This window comes from Hypanus sabinus, chromosome 13, assembly GCF_030144855.1.
Source record: "Hypanus sabinus isolate sHypSab1 chromosome 13, sHypSab1.hap1, whole genome shotgun sequence".
NCBI lineage: Eukaryota > Metazoa > Chordata > Chondrichthyes > Myliobatiformes > Dasyatidae > Hypanus > Hypanus sabinus.
This window is the reverse complement of record NC_082718.1, coordinates 82,459,441-82,481,072: the sequence shown is the minus strand read 5'-3', so window position 1 is coordinate 82,481,072 and position 21,632 is coordinate 82,459,441. Positions and strand designations below refer to the sequence as shown.

At 43.0% G+C, this 21,632-nt stretch overlaps 1 long non-coding RNA gene across 1 annotated transcript; it reads right to left on the bottom strand.

The window, feature by feature from the left end:
* Positions 1–2,225: 2,225 nt before the first annotated feature.
* LOC132403522 (uncharacterized) lies at positions 2,226–14,679 on the bottom strand. Its single transcript, XR_009515279.1, has 3 exons — positions 14,645–14,679; positions 10,745–10,949; positions 2,226–2,376 (listed from the first exon to the last, which is right to left on the bottom strand). It is a non-coding gene; the product is annotated as an uncharacterized LOC132403522 (long non-coding RNA).
* Positions 14,680–21,632: the final 6,953 nt, after the last annotated feature.

Below are 21,632 nucleotides of genomic sequence, written 5' to 3'. Positions count from 1 at the left end.
TTCAAGTAGCAATGAATTTTATTTCTATGAAGCAATTTTATAGTCTTTGCACAACGTAATTAATAATGGCTGCGAGCAACGCACAAATTTAAGTGAAAGCCCTTCATTACTCATTCAACTGTTAAGGCAAAGTTTAATGTTATAAATCCTGTTAACAAATCCAAGTAAGTTTAAATATACACCCAGTGGCCACCTTATCAGAAACCTCTTGCACCTAATGAAGTGGTCACTGGGTGTATGTCCATGGTCTCCTGCTGCCCATCCACTTCAAGGTTCAATATGTTGCGCATTCAGAGGTGCTTTTCAGCACACCACTGTTGTAACGTGTAGTTATTTGAGTTATTGTCGCCTTCCTGTCCACTTGAACCAGTCTGGCCATTCCCTTCTGACCTCTCTCATTAATAAGGCATTTTTGCCCACTGAATTGCTGCACACAGAAAACTATTTTTTTCATTTTTCACACAATTCTCTGTAAACTCTAGAGACAGTTGTGTGTGAGAATCACGGGAGATAGCAGTTTTGGGGATACTCAAACCACCCCGTCTGGCACCAAAAATCATCCCATGGTCAAAGTCACTTAGATCTCATTTCTTCCTCATTTGGGTGTTTGGTCTGAACAACAAAACTCTTGACCATGTCTGCATGCTTTACTGGATTGAGTTGCTGCCTCCTGATAGGCTGAGGAGCTATCACATGTTCAGGTGTGCCTAACGAAGTGGACACTGAACGTTTTTGACCCATCCAAAGGGCTCTGTTTGTTCTGCTTGTCACACCTAGGACATGCTGGACCACCACATTGCATTTCACTAATGTTGCTGACTGCCCAATTCAAGATCAGTTCAATGCAATAGTGTTTAATAAACCGTTCTATAAAGAAAAGCCCCAACAAAATAGCTACTTTGCAAGGGAGGATGTGTTGGCTGCAATAATGAAGTCAAAGGACCATAAAAATTTAGAAGGGTAATCTTGCTGGCACCCACTTTACTGCAGCTGATATGAGCAAAATATAATTTACTGCCAGAGTAAATCTGTCTGAACACTACTTAGTAATATCCCTCGTTTTGTAATTTGGGAGGGTGTTTACAGGCAATGTATATTTTATGCATTTATCTAACATCCATCAACCATGGCTTAAATCAAACTGCACAAGCTTACACTGGTTTTGGTATGTTCAAACCCAGTGCTCCCATCTCAAAGTCATGGTTTTCTACTTAGTCAAAAGTTTTTCCAGAAGTTCACAAAGTCACAGATTGATCTAAAAGGGGAGTTCCTAAGATGGTGTCCACGGACCCCAAGGTTACTGATAGGGGGTCCATTGCTTCAAAAGATTGGGAACCCCTGATCTAAAAGAATTAATAGTCACAGAAATGTTCCCTTTACATATTTTCAAAAAAGGTTACCACACAGACAAAAGACATTTCTCCACCATGCATTGATACCAACTCAAGTTCTGAAGGCAGGTAAAATATTGCCTCACTTAAATCAATCGAGGGCAGCCCATCAGGGCATCCACAAAGAAAGGAATTGCATTCAACTCCAATCATGCACCTCTGAGCATTATAAATTGATTCTTTTTGCTTTTTTTTCACTCCCACCAGCAGCAAAACTCAGCAAAGGGTGGTGAGACTAGTGAAATGTGACAAGCAGCATTCCACACCAAATAGAGTAATTATGTGGATGATGGACTGGTGGATTGAATACCCAAAACAGCACATAAAACCATGAGGGAAGGGGGCTCAGTTAGTTGCAAGAAATTACAAAGGGTCCCAGACTAACTAATTGAGGAAGATCAAGCTCTCCTACTGAAGTGGGACATCCGATTCATGGTTCAAAGGTTCACTTTACTGTCAAAGTATGCATGTACAATGCAACTTCAATATTTGACTGTTCCAAATAGACATGGAATTCAGAAAGACCATGGAGATGATGAAAGAAAAGATATTAACACTCCCCCCCAACTGACACTAAAAAGAGAAGAAACGAAACTCGCAGACCCCCAAATCACTCCCCGCAAAATAAAACAGTGAAAATAGCATCATATCTCCCCTCCGCTGCAGAAAAAACAGCAACAATAGCAATCCTCACTCAACCCCCTCACTCACAGTAAAGTACAGCGACAATAGCATCTGAGCCCCCAGCCCTCCCTCCCACACGCAAAATATCAACAAGATCACCCAGTCATCAATCAGCCACGAGAAGGAAAACACCAAAAACCTGAAGGAAACCAATATAAAGTACAGTCCAATAATCACATAAATCTCAGAATATCAGAAGCATCTTTTCACCATCATATGAGGAGAGCAGTCGTACGAACTCAGCCCTTCCGAAAAGGGTGACCTCTGATCTGGGTCCAAATGTGTGGTGGGAGACGAAGTTCTGTTGAAGGAGCAAAGGATTAGGATATCTGTGTCCATAAACCACCAGACATCAGTGTTTAGCTATAGAAAATAAATTGGAAAGGCTTCATCTCAGAGTTTAGAACACAAAATATACAGTAATGCTTCAATTGTACAAAACCTGCAATAGTTCACATCAGAAGTCATTCATTTTGGTGTGCCCCATCTGGCATATTCCACAATATAAAAGGTTGAGACAGTGAATTAATAATGATGTTGAAAGAACTTGATAGGGCATATATTTTGTCTAAAATCTTGATCCAGGCCTGAGTTATAATTTTCATTTTCTATCTGGAATTATTGAATTTGGAAACAGCCAACAGGAACATCTGTAGTCTAATAAATTTGTTATTTGCAGCAACAATATGTTTGTATTCTCTGTCTTGCTGATCTTATGAATACAATTCAAATTGGTAATGTTCACTTTGGAATATAGTTCTGAGAATAATTTTCTCAAAGCTTCCAACAGATTGTCAACTGTCTTAATGATTCAACCATACTCAGCAACCAAGAAACCGATACTTCTCTACAAATTGAGGAAACTGGACTATGTTCCAATTGGACAAGGTTGCTCTAAGTTATACTTGAAAGAAATGAAAGTTCTTATGAAGGGTCTTAGCCCAAAATGTCAACTGTTTATACCTTTCCATAGATGCTGTCCAAACTGCTGAGTTCCTCGTATGTTTTGTTTCTCTGGATTTTCAGTATCTGCAGAACCTCTTGTGTGTAATTGAAAGACACATTGTGTCCACAGAGATAATGTCCAGTCTCGGAAAGAGCAAGATCCCTAACTGCACGTTCACGTCTAATTGTTTCTTAAAAATAGTTGTCATTAGCTCAACACATCAAACCACACATTGTGAGAAAAGTTTGTAGGGTAAAGTAGTGCACAAAGGCAGTTGAAAACCTAGTCAAGAAGAAAAGAAAAGCTCATGAAAGGTTCAAAAATCTAGGTAATGATAGAGATCTAGAAAATTATTAGGCCAGCAGGAAGGAGCTTAAGAATGAAATTGGGAGAGCCAGAAAGGGCCTCGAGAAGGCCTTGGTGAGCAGGATTAAGGGAAACCCCAAGGTTATTTCTTCAGCGGTTTGATCGAGTCACAACTGTGCAAGTGTGTGGGTGTCAGCCAGTTAGAACAGCCAGAAGAGTTTGAAAGGAAACAGCTTTATAGAGAGGGCATCAGAGGAGCAGGCATCAGAGTAGGAGGCCTTTGGTTCACGGGGCTTCAGCAATAATGGGTCAAGGTGAGGTAGGTTGCCTGAGCAGAATACAGACAGGAAGTATGAGTGTGAGGCTGGTGTTCTGTGCTTGTGCCAGATGTGGGAAGTCCAGGAGACTCCCAGCCTCCCGGATGGCCACATCTCCGCCAGAGGAGTCGAGCTGCAGCTCCTTAGGGACCATGTTAGGGAACTGGAGATGCACTTCAATAACCTACATCTGGTCAGGGAGAGTAAGGAGGTGATAGATAGGATCTATAGGCAGGTATTCACACCGGGGCCACGGGAGACAGATAAGCGGGTAACAGTCAGGAGAGGAAAGGGCAGGTGTCAGATGCTAGAGAGCACCCCTGTGGCTGTCCCCCTTCACAATAAGTGCTCCTGTTTGAGTACTGTTGGAGGGGACGGCCTACTTGGGGGAAGCAACAGAGTCTGACCCTGTGGCTCAGAAGGAAAGAGAGATGATGGCAGCAGTGATAGGGGACTCTATAGTTAAGAGGTCAGACAGGCAATTCTGTGGACACAGGAAAGAAACTCGGATGATAGTTTGCCTGCTAGGTGCCAGGATCCAGGATGTTTCAGATTGTTCCAAAATATCCTGCGGTTGGAGAGAGAACAGCCAGATGTCGTGGAACATATTGGTACCAATGACATAGGTAGGAAAAGGGAAGAGGTCCTGAAAACAGGCTACAGGGAGTTAGGAAGGAAGTTGAGAAACAGGACCACAAGGGTAGTAATCTCGGGATTACTGCCTGTGCCACATGACAGTGAGTATAGGAATAGAATGAGGTGGAGGATAAATGCATGACTGAGGGATTGGTGCAGGGGGCAGGGATTCAGATTTCTGGCTGATTGGGATCTCTTTTGGGATGGGGTAACCGGTACAAAAAGGATGGGTTGCACTTGAATCCCAGGCAGATCAATAGCCTGGCAGGAATGTTTGCTAAGGCTACTGGGGAGAGTTTAAACTAGAAATCCTGGGGGGTGGGAACTGAACTGAAGAGACGAAGAAAGAGGTGGTTGGCTCACAAATAGAGAAAGCTTGTAGACAGTGCAAGAGGGAGAATAGGCAGGTGATAGAGAAGGGATGCGCTCAGACCAAAGGTTTGAGATGTGTCTATTTTAACGCAAAGAGTGTTGTGAACAAAGGGGATGAGCTTAGAGCGTGGATCAGTACTTGGAGCTATAATATTCTGGCCATTACACAGACTTGAATGGCTCAGGGGCAGGAATGGTTACTTCGAGTGCCAGGCTTTAGATGTTTCTGAAAGGACAGGGAGAGAGGTAAAAGAGGTGGGGGCGTGGCACTGTTGATCAGAGATAGTGTCATGGCTGCAGAAAAGGTGGACACCAAGGAGGGATTTTCTATGGACTCTCTGTGGGTGGAAGTCAGGAACAAGATGGGGTCAATAACTCTACTGGGTGTTTTTTATAGACCACCCAATAGTAACAGGGACATCAAGATACAGATACGGAGACAGATTCTGGAAAGGTGTAATAATGACAGGGTTGTCGTGTGGGGAGATTTGAATTTCCCAAATATCGATTCGCATGCCCCTAGAGCGAGGGGTTTAGATGGCATGGAGTTTGTTCAGTCTGTTCAGGAAGATTTCTTGACATAATATGTAGATAAGCCTACAAGAGGAGAGGCTGTACTTGATCTGGTATTGGGAAATGAACCTGGTCAGGTGTCAGATCTCTGTGAGAGAGCATTTTGGACATAGTGATCACAATTCTATCTTCTTTACGATAACATTGGAGAGGAATAGGAACAGGCAAGTTAGGAAAGCATTTAATTGGAGTAAGGGGAAATATGAAGCTATCAGTCAAGAACTTGGAAGCATAAATTGGGAACAGATGTTCTCAGGGAAATTTACAGCAGAAATGTGGCAAACGTTCAGGGGATATTTGCATGGAGTTCCAATGAGAAAGGGAAAGGATGGTAGGGTACAGGAACCATGGTGTACAAAGGCTATTATAAATCTAGTCAAGGAAAAAAGAAAAGCTTACAAAAGGTTCAATAAACTAGGTAATGATAGAGATCTAGAAGATTATAAGTCTAGCAGGAAGGAGTTTAAGAATGAAATTAGGAGAGCAAGAAGGGGCCATGAGAAGGCCTTAGCAGACATGATTAAGGAAAACCCCAAACACTCTACAAGTATGTGAAGAGCAAGAGGATAAGACGTGAGAGAATAGGACCAATCAAGTGTGACAGTGGAAAAGCATGTATGGAAGCGGAGGACATAGCAGAGGTAATTAAGGAATACTTTGCTTCAGTATTCACTACGGAAAAGTATCTTGGCGATTGTAGGGATGACTTAAAGCAGATTGAAAAGCTTGAGCATGTAATATTAAGAAAGAGGATGTGCTGGAGCTTTTGGAAAGCGTCTAATTGGGTAAGTCACTGGGACCAGACGAGATGTACTCCAGGCTACTGTGGGAGGCGAGGGAGGAGATTGCTGAGCCTCTGGTGATGATCTGTGCATCATCAATGGGGACAGGAGAGGTTCCAATGGATTGTTGCAGATGTTGTTCCCTTATTCAAGAAAGTGAATAGAAATAGCCCAGGAAATTATCTACCAGTGAGTCTTACTTCAGTGGTTGGTAAGTTGATGGAGAAAATCCTGAGAGGCAGGATTTATGAACATTTGGAGAGGTATAATATGATTAGGAAGAGTCAGTATAGCTTTGTCAAAGACAAGTCGAACCTTATGAGCCTGATTGAATTTTCTTGAGGATGTGACTAAACACATTGATGAAGGTAGTGCAGTAGGTGTAGTGTATATGGATTTCAGAAAGGCATTCAATAAGCTATCTCATGCAAGGCTTATTGAGAAAGTAAGGAGGCATGGGATCCAAGGGGACATTGCTTTGTGGATCCAGAACTGACTTGTCTACAGAAGGCAAAGAGTGGTTGTAGACAGGTTATACTCTGCATGGAGGTCTGTGACCACTGGTGTGCCTCAGGGACCTGTTCTGGGACCCATTCTCTTCATGATTTTTATAAATGACCTAGATGAGGGAGTGGAGGGATGGGTTAGTAAATTTGCAGATGACACAAAGGTTGGGAGTGTCATGGATAGTGTGGAGGGCTGTCAGAGGTTACAGCGGGACAATGATAGGATACAAAACTGGGCTGAGAAGTAGCAGATGGAGTTCAGCCCAGATAAGTGTGAGGTGGTTCATTTTGTAGATCAAATATGATGGCAGAATATAGTATTAATGGTAAGACCCTTGGCATTGTGGAGGATCAGAGGGATCTTGAGGTCCGAGTCCATAGGGCACTCAAAGCTGCTGCGCATGTTGACTCTGTGGTTAAGAAGACATACGGTGCATTGGCCTTTATCAATCGTGGGATTTAGTTTAGGAGCCGAGAGGCAATGTATTGGACAATGGTCAGATCCCACTTGGGGTACTGTGCTGAGTTCTGGTCACCTCACTACAGGAAGGATGTGGAAACCATCGAAAGGGTGCAGAGGAGATTTACACGGGTGTTGCCCAGATTGGGGAGCATGCCTTATGAGAATAGGTTGAGAGAACTCGGCCTTCTCTCCTTGGAGTGATGAAGGATGAGAGATGACCTAATAGAGATGTATAAGATGATGAGAGTCATTGATCGTGCGGATAGTCCGAGGCTTTTTCCAGGGCTGAAACGGCTAACATGAGAGGGCAGAGTTTTAAGGTGCTTGGGAGTAGGTACAGAGGAGATATCAGGGGTAAGTTTTTTTTTACACAGAGAGTGCTAAGTGCGTGGAATGGGCTGCCAGCAACGGTGGTGAAGGCGAATACGATAGGGTCTTTTAAGAGACTCCTGGATAGGTACATGGAGCTTAGTAAAACAGAGGGCTATGGGTAGCCCTATGTAATTTCTAAAGTAAGTACATGTTCAGCTCAGCTTTGTGGGTTGAAGGGCCTGTATTGTGCTGTAGGTTTCTATGTAGAAAAGCAAAAAGGGAGATTCCAGTGATACTATGCTGGCAGGTGCAACAAGCTCATACAAGGCTGTAGGTTCATACAAGACTATCAGCTATGCCAACTCACACACATATTTAATCAGATTGGTTTCTTCCCAGTCACAAACAAGAGAAAATCTGCAGATGCCAGAAATCCAAGCAACACACACAGACAATGCTGGAGGAACTCAGCAGACCAGGCCTGATCTAGGAAAAGAGCAAACAGTCGATGTTTCGGGCCGAGACCCTTTGGCAGCACTGGAGAAAAAACACTGAGTAGATTTACTTTTTTTCCATGGATGCTAACTAGCCTGCTGAGTTCCAGCTTTTTGTTCATGTTGCTTGGTTTCTCACCAATCTTCCTTTGTATTAATTAAATGTCCAATTGTCCTCCAAGAGGAATTAGCCTCTGTGTCAACCACCCACAATCTCAAAGCATTCAGTCGGGAACATGTTTCCTGCCTCTAACGTGTCCAATCCCTTAATAATCTTATATGTTTCAATCAGATCCCCTCTCATCCTTCTAAATTCCAGTGTATACAAGCCCAGTCACTCCAATTTTTCAACATATGACTGTCCTGCCATCCCGGGAATTAAACTCGTGAACCTACACTGCACTCTCTCAATAGCAAGAATGTCCTTCCTCAAATTTGGAGACCAAAACTGAAGACTATACTCCTGGTGGTCTCACCAGGGCCCTGTACAACTGCAGTAGGACATCTTTGTTCCTATACTCAACTCACATTTATCCACATTAAACTGCATCTGCCATGCATCTGCCCGCTCACCCAACCTGTCCAAGTCACCCTGCATTCTCCTAACATCCTCTTCACATTACACACTGCCACCCAGCTTTGTGTCATCTGCAAATTTGCTAATGTTACTTTTAATCCCTTCATCCAAATCATTAATGTATATTGTAAATAGCTGTGGTCCCAGCACAGAGCCTTGTGGTACCCCACTAGTCACTGCCTGCCATTCTGAAAAGGACCCGTTAATCCCTGCTCTTTGATTCCTGTCTGCCAACCAATTTTCTATCCATGTTGGTACCCTACCCCCAATACCATGTGCTCTAATTTTGCCCACTAATCTCCTATGTGGGACCTTATCAAAGGCTTTCTGAAAGTCCAGGTACACTACATCCTCTGGCTCTCCCTTGCCCCTTTCTAACCTTTCACTCTTAGAATTTTCCTTCACCTTTTCTGCTAAAGTAACCTCATGTCTTTTTTAGCCCTCCTGATTTCAGTCTTAAGTGTTCTCTTGCATTTCTTGCAGTCCTCAAGTACCTCATTTGTTCCTACCTGTTATGTACTTTCTTCTTTTTCTTAACCAGGGCTTCAATATTTATCAAAAACCAAGATTTCCTAAACCAGCTATCCTTGCCTTTTACTCTGACAGTAACATACAGACTCTATACTCTCAAAATGTCTCTTTTAAAGGCCTTCCACTTACCAAGTACACCTTTGCCAGAGAACAATCTGTCCCAATCTCCACTTGCCTTTCTCCAATTTATAATCTCAACCCAAGGACCGGAACTACCTTTTTGCATATTTGCTTTGAAACCAATGGCATGTGATCATGAGATGCAAAGTTTTCCCCTACAAAATTGTCTGTCATCTGCCCCTTCTCATTCGCAAAGGGGAGATCTAGTATCACACTCTCTTGGAGGGACGTCAATTTACTGATTAAGGAAGCTTTCCTTAACACATTAGACAAACACTTCCCTATCCATCCCTTTTACAGCAAGGGAGTCCCAATCAATATGAGGAAAGTTAAAATCATCTACCATCACAACCTTAAGTTTCCTGCAACAGTCAGCAATCTCTCTACAAATCTGCTTCTCTAAATCCCACGGACTGCTGGATGGTCTACAATATAATACAATTTTCGTGGTCATGTTCCTTAGTTCTACTCATAAAGCCTCAGGAGAGGAGCAGTCCAGTCTCTCCTGTCTGAGCACTGCTGTAACATTTTCCCTAACGAGTAATGTAGCTGCTCCTCCTTTAATCACTCCTGCTCTCTCACGTCAAAAACTCCAGAACCCCAGACCACTGAGCTGCCAGTCCTGCTCCACCTGCAACCAAGGCTATAATGTCATAATTCTATTTGCTGAACCATGCCCTAAGCTCATCTGCTTTTCCTACAATACTCCTTGCATTAAAATATACGCAGCTCAGAACATTAGTCCAGCCATGCTCAACCTTTTGATTCCTGATTTTGCATGTAGGCTTAACAACAGCTTTCTCCACTGTCTGTTCTGGCGCTCTAGTTCCCATCCCCCTACAAGCTAGTTTAAATCACAACTCTACCACCACCCTTCTTCTCCTCGCATGCAGCACTGGCGAATCTTCCCACCAGGATATTAGTCTTCCTCCACTTCAGGTGCCAACCATCTCTTCTGTACAGGTTGTGCCTGGCCTGGAAACAAGCCCAATGATCCAAAATTCTGAAGACACCCCCCACTTCCTCAGTCATGTGTTAAACTGTATGATATTCCTGTTCTGGCCTCACTAGAACATGGGCTGGGGAGGAGCCCTGAGATCACAACCTTGGAAGTACTGCCTCTTAACTTTGCAGCTAACTCCCTGAACTCTCTTTGCAAGACCTCATCACCCCTCCTTCCCATGTCATTGCTATTGACATGGACCACCACCTCCGTTTGCTCACCCTCCCACTTACAAATGCTGTGGGCTCGATCTGAGATGTCCTTGACTCCAGTGCCCAGAAGGCAACATCCAGGAACCTCCTTCTCAGATTCAGATTCAGTTTATTGTCATTTAGAAACCACAAATGCAATGCAGTTAAAAAACGAGACAACGTTCCTCCAGAATGATATCACAAAAGCATATGACAAAACAGACTACACTGGAAAATCCACATAATGTTTGGCAATCCCCAATCCAGAGTCCGGAGAGGCTGCTGCATATTAATATCGCGCTACCATCTTAGCGCGTTCCCCGGAAAGGAGCTCCAAATCCACCAAACAAACAAGACCAAAAACTAAAGCTACAAGACCTGCACAAAACCACATAGTTACAGCATGCAAACAATAGCATAATTGATAAAAAAAACAGACTATGGGCACAGTAAAAATAGTCCAAAGATGTTAAAGGACTATAAGTTCAAAAGAAATCACCACACAGTTTCCACAAGTCCCCAGGGTCCCGACAGACTCACCATCCCACGCTGGCGGCAGAAGGGAATACCTCCGCTATGGACTTCCACGGCGCTGCCCGACTCAGCCTCGCAGACGCAGCACACACCGAAAGCGACCTAACTACAGCGGACTCCAAGACCGTCGAACCTCCGAGCCGACGACCATCCCCTCCAGCACAGCTTCTCCGAGCACCATTCTCTGCCGAGCGTATTAAGATGGCCCCTCCTGTGGATGAAGGTAGTTTATTTACAAAATCTCCTTTCTGTTCCCCTAACTCAGTGATTCCCAGTGGGGGTGGTTACATGTTCTCAGGGGAAATAGAAGTTGTCAGGGGGCATTCAAGATTCTTGGTGGGGGTATGGTAAGTGGTACCTTAACTTGAGGCATGAGACCTCACTGGCCATAAGTAGAGCAGGCACTTCCAAAATAAAGGATGAGGCACGGAACACAGGAAGAAACATAGCTCCGCAGGAGGTGAGCACCCGAAACTCAGCAATCTCATCCGACCTTACTGACCAAATAGACATCATTGGGGATGCATCAATTAGCAACCACAGGTCCCCTTGACTCACGGCACGGAACGAGTTCATGCAATTTAACAGTTGGTAAGTCACCCTCTCAACTTTCTCTATGGATCTACAGATACAGGTTCTGCAACGATAAGGTCTGGCCAGAATCAAACAATGAAATAGAGCCAATCAGTGAACCTGCCAACCCTGAGGATTCCTCTCGAGGAGTTCAAAGCAACGTTGGCTTCATACATGTGATCAAGAACCAACTTTGAGGATTATGAGACCTTATGTGATTGGCCAATCATGCTAACTGGAGTAGCACGATGGTTAATGATGTATAAATACGTACTGCACGATCTCTATGAGTCTGAAGGCAGTGCAGCCTTGAATTCTAATCCTGCTAAGAAACAGGAACTACAGAAATGTAACATACCTGGAGTATGGTTTTATTCCGTTCCCGTTAGGTCAGTGATACCCCATGTGTCTTATTAGTAATACTGTACTGTCTAATGAAGCCATGAAACCATCAAGATTGCAGGAACACTTCCGTAAAAGATTCCCTAAAAGGGCTACTTATGGTGTTACTCAGTTCCAGAAGATGAAAGGAGTATTTGAAAGGCATTGCACACTCGAGCCATTCGCCAGGAAAGCTAAAAATTGCCTTGAAAGTGGTCTCATTGCTTCTTATAATGTTTCCAAAATGATAGCAAAGTGTGGAAAATCTCATACAACTGGTGAATGATTAATCACGTCTGCTGTATCAGAGGTGCTCACCACTGTTCTCAGAATGGATACCAGTATTCTGAAATCAATTCCTCAGAGTAAAAACTCTGTAGCTCGTCATATTGACTAAATGAGTGAAGACATTGTGTATCAACTATGCACAGAGCTACAATAAACAGAACTTGGGATACAACTGGATGAGTCTATTGTGTGAGACAACGAAGCATTGCTAATGGTATATATATGGTTTATCAAACATGTTAAAGTTTATGAAGAGATTCTCCTTTGTAAAAAGTTAAAAACGAGTATCAATGTAGAATCAATCTACTACAATCTAAAAATGTATATTGAGGACAGAAGTTTTCCAACTGGGAACATGATTCCTTGTGCAACAGATGGAGCACCATATACAAAAGGTCACCATGCTAGGACAAGAGGGCACAACTTCAGGATTGAAGGATGTCCATTTAGAACAGAGATGCAGAGAAATTACTTTAGTCAGAGGGTGGTAAATCTGTGGAATTTGTTGCCACGAGCGGCTATGGAGACCAAGTCATTGGGTGCATTTAAGGCAGAGGTAGATAGGTTCTTGATTAGCCGGGGCATCAAAGGGTATGGGAGAAGACAGGGAAGTGGGGATGACTGGAAGAACTGGATCAGCACATGATTGAATGGTGGAGCAGAGTCGATGGGCCAAATGGCCTACTTTTGCTCCTATATCTTATGATCTTATGCTGCTTTAGTGGAATTTATGAAAAAAGGAATTCCAAGTTCATTTGCAATCCATTGTGTAATTCATCATCAACATTTCATAATGAAAAACCTCAGCTAGTGACTTTTTACAAGCCTGGCTTTTGCAATTTCTGCTATCAACAAAATTAAAGCTCATTAAATAGCAGAATATTTCACCTGTTATGCCAAGATAATGATGAAGAGTTTGAAAGCTTGGTTCTGCACACTGAAGTACATTGGCTGCTGCTTAAAACGTTTCTTTGATCTTTTTGATACTGTGGTTGAATTTTTGCTCAAAGTCAACAAGAGTTTGAGAAACAAGATTGAACTTCAACTTGCAAATGTGGAATACCTAGCCAATCTGTATGACAAAATGATCATTCTAAATAGGAAACGGCAGGGTGGGAATTTCAGTTTATCTAGGCCAAAAATGCAGAGTCTGTTATTATTGTAAAATTGGAAATATATAAGCAAGACTTTGGGATGTTCTTACAGTTTCCCTTCAGGGAAAGTATGGCATTCTCTTTCACAGACTGTGATTTACAAGAGTACTGCTTACACCTGCAGTCACTGAAGGAAGGATTTTCAGAATCAATTCAAGGGTTTAAATGATCTGGAAATTCTGGATTGGAAGAGAGCTTGCAGGAAGAAATTATCGAAATTCAGAATGATGAAGGAGTAAAAAGGCTTTTCAAAAATGTTGGCTTTTGTGATGTGGCTACACTGTTGTAAGAAGTTTCCTGGTTTTTGGAGAAGACCCAAACTGCTCTTCATTGCATTTCTGTCCTCCTACCTTGTTGAAAGAGGCTTCAGTGCAGTGAACCACATACTCACAAAAAACAGAAACCACTTGGACATTGTTACACATGGGGACTTAAGGCTTCTGCTGTCACAATTTGAGCCAGATATTTCAACTCCTGCTAAAAACCATCAAGCTCAAGGATCACATTGATATCAAAGCTACTGCACAGTGCACAGGTACTGTGTAAGCTAGGTTTAAAGACAAATAAAATTGAAAGCGGAATAATTATTCTCATGTTAGCATCTTGTAGACATGTTTTTACACTATGGGGTAAAAAGTATATATATGGCCAGAAAGTACATAGATAGATAGATAGATACTTTTTTCATCCCTAAAGGGAAATTCAACATTTTTCCAGTGTCCCATACACTTATTGTAGCAAAGCTAATTACATACAGTATTTAACTCAGTATAAATATGATATGCATCTAAAATCACCCTCCCAAAAAGCATTAATAAATAGCTTTTAAAAAGTTCTTAAATAGTTTACTAAAGTGCATTGAGTGGTAACTTAAGCTCAGTCCTAACCCCGGCACTTTAACATGTCTTGCCCCTGGTGGTTGAATTGTAGAGCCGAATGGCGTTGGGGAGTAAAGATCTCTTCATCCTGTCTGAGGAGCATTGCATTGACAGCAACCTGCCGCTGAAGCTGCTTCTCTGTCTCTGGATGGTGCTGTGCAGAGGATGTTCAGGGTTTTCCATGATTGACCGTAGCCTACTCAGCGCCCTCCACTCTGCCACCGATGTCATACTCTCCAGTTCTGTGCCCACGACAGAGCCCGCCTTCCTTACCAGCTTATTAAGACTAAGAGGGGTGCCTAAGAGGGGTGTTGGCAAGTATGAAGGTGCTTTAGGGGGCTTTGGCAAGTATGGGGGATTTGGGGGGCATTGGGCTAAAAAAAATGTTGGGAAACACTGCTCTAACCAATGAATTACCTGTCACTACAGATCACCTCTTCTCCCCCCCCCTTCCCTTCTGAGTCACAGAGGCAGACTCCGTGCAAGGGACCATTCCACTGTGGTTTCATCTGCTAGGTCATTCCCTCCAACAGTAGCCACAGCAGTATACTTGTTGCTGGGGGGAACCGCCACATGGGTACTTAGCTCTGGCTGCCTAACTCATTTCCCTTTCCTGAAAGTTATCCAGTTACCTGTGTCCTGCAGAATGGGTGTAACAACCTTCGTATATGTCCTATCTATCAACCTCTCTGCCTTCCGAATTATGAGTTCATCCAGTTGCAACTCCAACTGCTTAAAACGGTCTGATAGAAGCTGCAAATGGATGCGTGTCTTGCAGCCATAGTCATCAATAATACTGGAGGTCTTTCTGCCCGCAGGAGGAGCATTCTGCTATCCCGTCTGGCATCCACACTGCAATAAGAAAGAAAGAATAAATCATGAAAAAAATCTACCCACAGCCTTCTTCTCTCCTTGCCAAAACCTTAATAAGCAAAAGCCTCAACTTCCCATTCTAACACTGGTCCACTCACGCAACGGCTGTTCTGCTTAAACCTAACTTGTTTTTTGATTGGAGAGCATGCTTTATGAAAGTAGGTTGAACTTGGCCTTTTCTCCTTGGAGCAACGGGGGATGAGAGGTGACCTGATGGAGGTGTATAAGATGATGAGAGGCATTGATCAAGTGGATAGCCAGAGGCTTTTTCCCAGGGCTGAAATGGCTGCCACAAGAGGGCACAGTTTTAAGGTGTTTGAAACTAGGTACAGAGGGGATGTCAGGGTGAAGTTTTCATACAGAGAGTGGTGAGTGTGTGGAATGCACTGCCTGCGATGTTGGTAGAGGCAGATACAATAGAGTCTTTAAAGGGACTTAGATTGGTACATGGAGCTTAGAAAAAAGAAGGCTATATGGTAGGGAAATTTTAGGCAGTTTCTAGAGTAGGTTACATAGTCGGCACGACATTGTGGGCCGAAGGGCCTGTAATGTAATGTAGATTTCCATGTTTCTATGTTTTACGCTACCTTGCCAATTGCAATCCAAAGCCTGGCTACTGCCCCCTCTCGCTTCTTTTAAACTCTCTCTCCCTCTACGTAATCCAGTGCCTCCTGGGGAAGTGTGGCATGCAAAAGGTGAAGAGACAGCATCTTAACAGAGAGATCAGAACTTCGAACCAATGGCCTTTTATTAGAAAAAATGTTGGCTAACCCTAATCACTATTTCTGTATAACAGCACTCTGACTACGTTGATCATATTGTACTACAATGGCCATTTTTTTGTTCTAATTGCATTGTTTCTTGTAAAAATTATGTATAACTTCTGTTTTTTTTCCTGGTGTATACTGCTTTCCTGATACCACGTACCAGCAATGCTGCTGCAAGTAGGGTTTTCATTGCACCTGTGCATATGCTTAACTTCGCACATGACAAGCTCAACATTAACTTTGACCTATTATCTCTACTATCTAACAGAGCTGCCAAGTATGGAACTTTGATACTCCCTCATTCCTGACCAGCTACTCCTTTGGCCCCACTAAAATAAAGTGTAAAAACACGTGCGTTGTTGATATGTTGTTGCAAGTACAAATCATTTATTATCATCGATCAATAAGCATATAAAAAGTATCTTGAGCAGATGAATCAAAATGCTGCAAATCTCTGCAGATGTTCCTGCTCCATGTGTCTATAAGAATACAGGGACTGCTGCAGTGAATTTGAATACAATGCTTGTAAAATGGTAACCGAGGATGTAATGTTGAGAACTTAAAGCATTTGTGAGGCCTCACTTGGAATATTGTGACCAATTTTGGGCCCCTTATCTAAGAAACGATGTGCCGACATTGGAAAGGGTTCAAAGGAAGTTCACAAAAATGATTCTAGGATTTTAAAGGTTTCTCATACGAAGAGCGTTTGATTGCTCTGGGTCTCTACTCACTGGAATTCAGAAGAATGAGGGGTGACCTCAATGAAACCTATCGAATGTTGAAAGACCTCAATAGAATGGTTGTGGAGAGGACATTCCCTATGCTGGGAAACTCTAAGACCAGAGGACACTGCCTCAGAATACAGGGACGTCCTTTTATGACAGAAATGAGGAAGAATTTCTTCAAACAGAAAGTGGTGAATCAGTGAAATTTGTTGCCATAGGCGGCTGTGGAAACTTTGTCATTGGGTATATTTAAGGCAAAGGCTGATAAATCCTTGATTAGTCAGGGCATGAAGAGATACGGTGAGAAGGCAGATTGGAGCTGAGAGGGAAAACGGATCAGCCATAAAGAAATGGCAGAGCAGACTCACAGGGCCAAATGGGCTAATTCTGCTCCTATATCTTATAGTTTTATGGTCTTTCCAGACATCTGCACTTCCCCTACCCTAGTGCACTGTCTTCAACACCGAATCTCATCGAGTTCCCACAGAATAATGATCAATCCAAAAAAAAATCTGGAACAAATGCTATTTTATACCATAATGGTTGTGTAGTATACTGTATTTCCTTAATGTTTGCTCTGAATAAAAAAGAAAAGCTTGCCCATTTCTCGCCGTCCTGCCAAAACTGCTCAATGCCTTGTTCATTTGTGAATCATCACATCACCAGTGAGACGTGCACAGAGTCTCCTGTGTATGTTTAGTAGATTGCAGTGCTGTTAGCAATTAGAACTGTGCAGATTTAAACGTAGAAGAGTTTGCTATAAATCTTTCCAGTTCCAGATCATTTGCCTTCCCCATTGTGCACCGTTCTCTGGAGAAACATCTCATTTCAAAGCACTTGCAACTCTCTCAGTCTACTCTCATACTTCCCATAGGAGTGGGAGAACATAACCCTCCTTCTCCAGACTCGTGAGTGAAAGTCTCCACACCAACAAATCTTAACACAATAAGTGACCTAACTTTATTACATTGCCTGTGAAATCATACACACCTCCCTACATCTGTGCTTGATAGTCAGCACCGATCAATTCATTGAAGGGCCTGTACCGCACAACTCCACATACAAAACCAAGATCTCCTTCAGCCTGCCCCACCGAAAACATGGGCCACTTTCCTTTTGCTGGCAGCCACATCTCAGCAGAGGCTGACGTTGGTGATGAAAGTTGGCACCACCTTCACTGTGCCAGCACAGACATTATTGATGGAGGAAAGTTGTGGTTGAAGGTGAAGACTTCAGGCTTGGTGTAAAACCTACTATGTACGGAGAATCACAAATCTGCAGATGCTAGAAGTCCAAGCAATGCATACAAAATGCTATAGGAACTCAGCAGGCCAGGCAGCATCAATGGAATAAAGTATAGTCGATGTTTCAGGACAAGACCCTTAGCTTAAATACGGAGAATAGTCAGTGTATTTTTCCCAGCGTGGAAATGTCAAATACTAAGGCAGGTGGGAGAAAATTTAGAGGAAATTTAGGAGGCAGGCATTCCTTTTTAGACACATGGAAAACAGTAGGGCCCTGGAATGCACTGCTAGGGGAGTTGGTGAAACTAGTATGTCAGTAATGTTTAAGAGGCATTTTGACAGGCACAGTCCTGATGAAGGGTTCCAGCCCAAAATGACGACTGTTTATTCCTTTCCTTGGGCGCTGCCTGAACTGCTGAGCTCCTCCAGCGATTTGTGTGTGTTGCTCTGCATTTCCAGCAAGTGCAGAATCTCCTGTGTTTAGGCAGGCACATGAACAGGCAGGGAAAGGATGGATATAGATCATGTGCCAGCAAACTGGATAAGTTAAATTTGGCATCATTTTCAGCACAGACATTGTGGGCCGAAGGGCCTGTGTTCCTATGCTGCACTTTTCAATGTTCTATGTACTGGTTATCCCACACAACATTTATCACACACAGCACAGAAAGCAAACTATTACCATAAATAAGTTAATAATATAATTCACAAGGCATGTAACGTGCAGTGAATAGTACAGTAAGTCATGACCATTAGTTGACGGAAAGCCAGAGCAACACACACAAAATGCTGGAGAGTTACTCAGCAGGTCAAGCAGCATCTATGGAAGTGTCGATGGTTTGGGCCAAGACCCTTCTTCAGGACTGGAAAGGAAGGGGGAAAACCGCTGGAGGGGAAGGAGAGTAGATACCTGAAGCCAGGTGGGTAGGAATCATAAAGGGCTGGTGAGGAAGGAAACTGATAGGAGAGGAGCATGGAGCATGGAAGAAAGGGAAAGAGGAGTGGAGACCCAGAGGGAAGTGGTAGGCAGGTGAGAAGAGGTAGGAGGCCAGAGTGGGGAATAGAAGAAGAGGGGAGGGAGAGGGAATTTTTTTTCTCCAAAAGGAAAAATCAATATTCACATCATCAGGTTGGAGGCCATCCAGATGGAATATAAGATGTTGCTACTAAACCCTGAGGGTGGCCTCGTCTTGGTACAAAAGGAGCCCATGGACCGACATGTTGGAATAGAAACTGGAATTAGCTCATTCTCCAACTGACAAGATTTCAGAGCTGGCAGGGTATTCATTAGCCTCACAACCTGAGGAAAGAAGCTATTACCCAGTCTGGTAGAGCTAGTCTTGATGCTTCTGTACCTCCTTCCTGATGGTAGTGGGTCAAACGGGTTTTGGAATGAGTGGTAGGGACCCTCAACAATATGTTGGGTCTTCCGTCTGCGATGCTCCCAGTAAATGCCACATATGGGGAATGGGGAGGGAGACCATGATGATCCTCTCTGCAGGCTTTACTATCTGAAAAGATCTAACCAATGCCAATGTCTCCAGAAATCAGGCCTTGGTAACACTCAGTAGTTCCAATGGACAGTATCCAAAATCAGATAATTTATTACAAACTCAAGACTACCAGGGAAAAAAAAGAAAAGATTCAAGAGTGTTCTCAAAGCCTTCTTGCAAAACCACAACATTTCCACTGACTGTTAACAGGGATGAAAGAATACTCTGCTTTTGAGGCCTCCTGGTGAAGGAAGCCATTGAAATAAAACTAGAGGAAAAAAAATGTTAACAAGGACAAAGCTCCCACTCTGGGTAAGAACTGGAATTCAGTTGTAAATAAGGTGGGACTAGTCATGCCTGTGTATCATCCCTGATGAAGATGGCAGAGTTTGCCATCGAAACATTGGTTATAATTGATACCTGTACCCAGCTGGAAGCCTGAGAAGAGTTTATTCATAAGATCTAAGAAGATAATGGTGTATGAGTACAAAATTGAAAATACTTTTCTTTTGAACTAACTTAAAGAGGAACCTCTATTAATACAACTTCGGCATTAGCTTCTCATTAGAATCAAATGGTGGGCTTAGGAAAACAAGCATAGAACAATTAATAGTTCTGAGAAATTCAAACTGCAAGAAATATTAATGTAGTGACTAGCACAGCAACCACGGTTCAATTCCTGCCACTGTCTGTAAGAGTTTATACATTCTCCTCGTGACTGTGTGGGTTTCCTCTGGGTGCTCCTGTTTCCTCCCATAGTCCAAAGACATACCATTTGGAAGGTAAATTGGCATTGTAAATTGTCTCGTGATTAGACTAGGATTAAATTGGGGGGGGTTGCTGGGTGCCGCAGCATGGAGGGCTGGAAAGGCCTATTTCACACTGTATCCCAATAAATAAATAAACAAACAAGGTTCTGGGCATCTTTTGGTGTTCTCCTAGAGTCCCCCTCAACCACAAGTGCATGAATTGGATCATCTGCTGATTTACCTCTGGTATGCCTGTGAATCTTGTGTGCAAAAACTTGGAGCAAAGTTGGCTTTCATTAAAACCTAAAATACAGGTCAAACTTCATCTGTAGAGAAAGAATTAATGGTTCAGACCTCTGGGATTGGAAACTGTTCTAGATCTGACCAGTTTGAAAAAGAACTCACAGACTGAGAAAGGAAGGGGAAGAAAGAAGAAAAGTCTGTAAAAGGTCGGAAAGAGCAAACGATGGATGGATTCTTCTACTGCAAGGCAAAAGTGGAAAACTCCTGATCGAGTACAGAAACAAAACAGTTTGGTAAAGTTGTTCATGACTCGAAGCGTGCAGATTCGAGGTTGGTGCCACCGCAGAAAACTGGTGTGTCATGGGAGTGCACAGGAGATTGAAAACGGTGAGGTGGCTGCTGGCTGTGAGCCCAGAGACCCGAGATCTTTGGGCACAGAGCTCAGAAAAAGCGACGCAACACTATAAATCGGCAAGTTGTTTTGTTATGTCTCCGCTGTGAAATGGGGACACCTCTTTTTCCTGTATTAGGGAGAGAGAGTGTGTCGAATTACTGGGTGAATGAGCAGTCTTCGAGGTACTGCAAGTCTGTCTTTATCGATGCTTTGCTGCACACTTGAGTGCTCGGTGGAGGTCACCGATGCTTTTTTGCTGGTGGTGGGGGGGGGTGTCGTCACTTTGCTGCTGCTTACACGCGGGAGGGGGGAGCTGGGGGAGGTGTTTGGGGTTCTAACATTTAACTGCCATTCATTCTTTGGGGCCCTCCTCTGTTTCCGTGGATGTTTGTGAAGAAAAACATTTCAGGATGTATATTGTATACATTTCCCTGACATTAAATTAAATAAACCTATTGAACAACCTGCAGCTATTGTCCAAAAAAATGGAAGCACTAGTCAAGTTGAGGGATTGTTGAGTGAAGATGTTAGAGGCACAGGTTGTGGTAAAGGAGGCCAGACCAGGAGTGAAATAGGGCACCAAAATAGAAAACAGTCAGGGGTGTAGTTGTGGGTTGAATGGATGTGTACACTAGTCTGTGTGGAAAGTCACCAGAGAGATGCGCCTGGGAGATATAAAAGTCTTTATTCAGGACACAGACAGGCTGACAGCTTTTGGAGTTATGAAAGAGAGAGAGACTCCCTGATGAAACATTACAACACATTTTTATATGTTAAAGATCACAGACAGCAGGACAATATCTATAGTTATAATGCTTCTTTTGAGTTACATGTAATTTTTCAAATAGCTGGATCTTCCCACCAGCACACCCAAAATGAGTGTTAATTATCATTGTCTCCGAGTCATATTCACATCTGGGCAGAATCTTAGGTTAATGGGGTGTCGATTGCATTCATGCATGTACAAACATCTCAGTCAAATGGGTGTTTCCTAGTTTGCAATTTACTCTAAAATGCAGCTTCAGGAAGACCATTGTTCTGACCATTTTAAATTCAGCCTACAATCCATATTCAGATCTGAAGACTGGTAACTGCTGAAATCAATATTTGCTATATTGCATAGCTCCAGAAT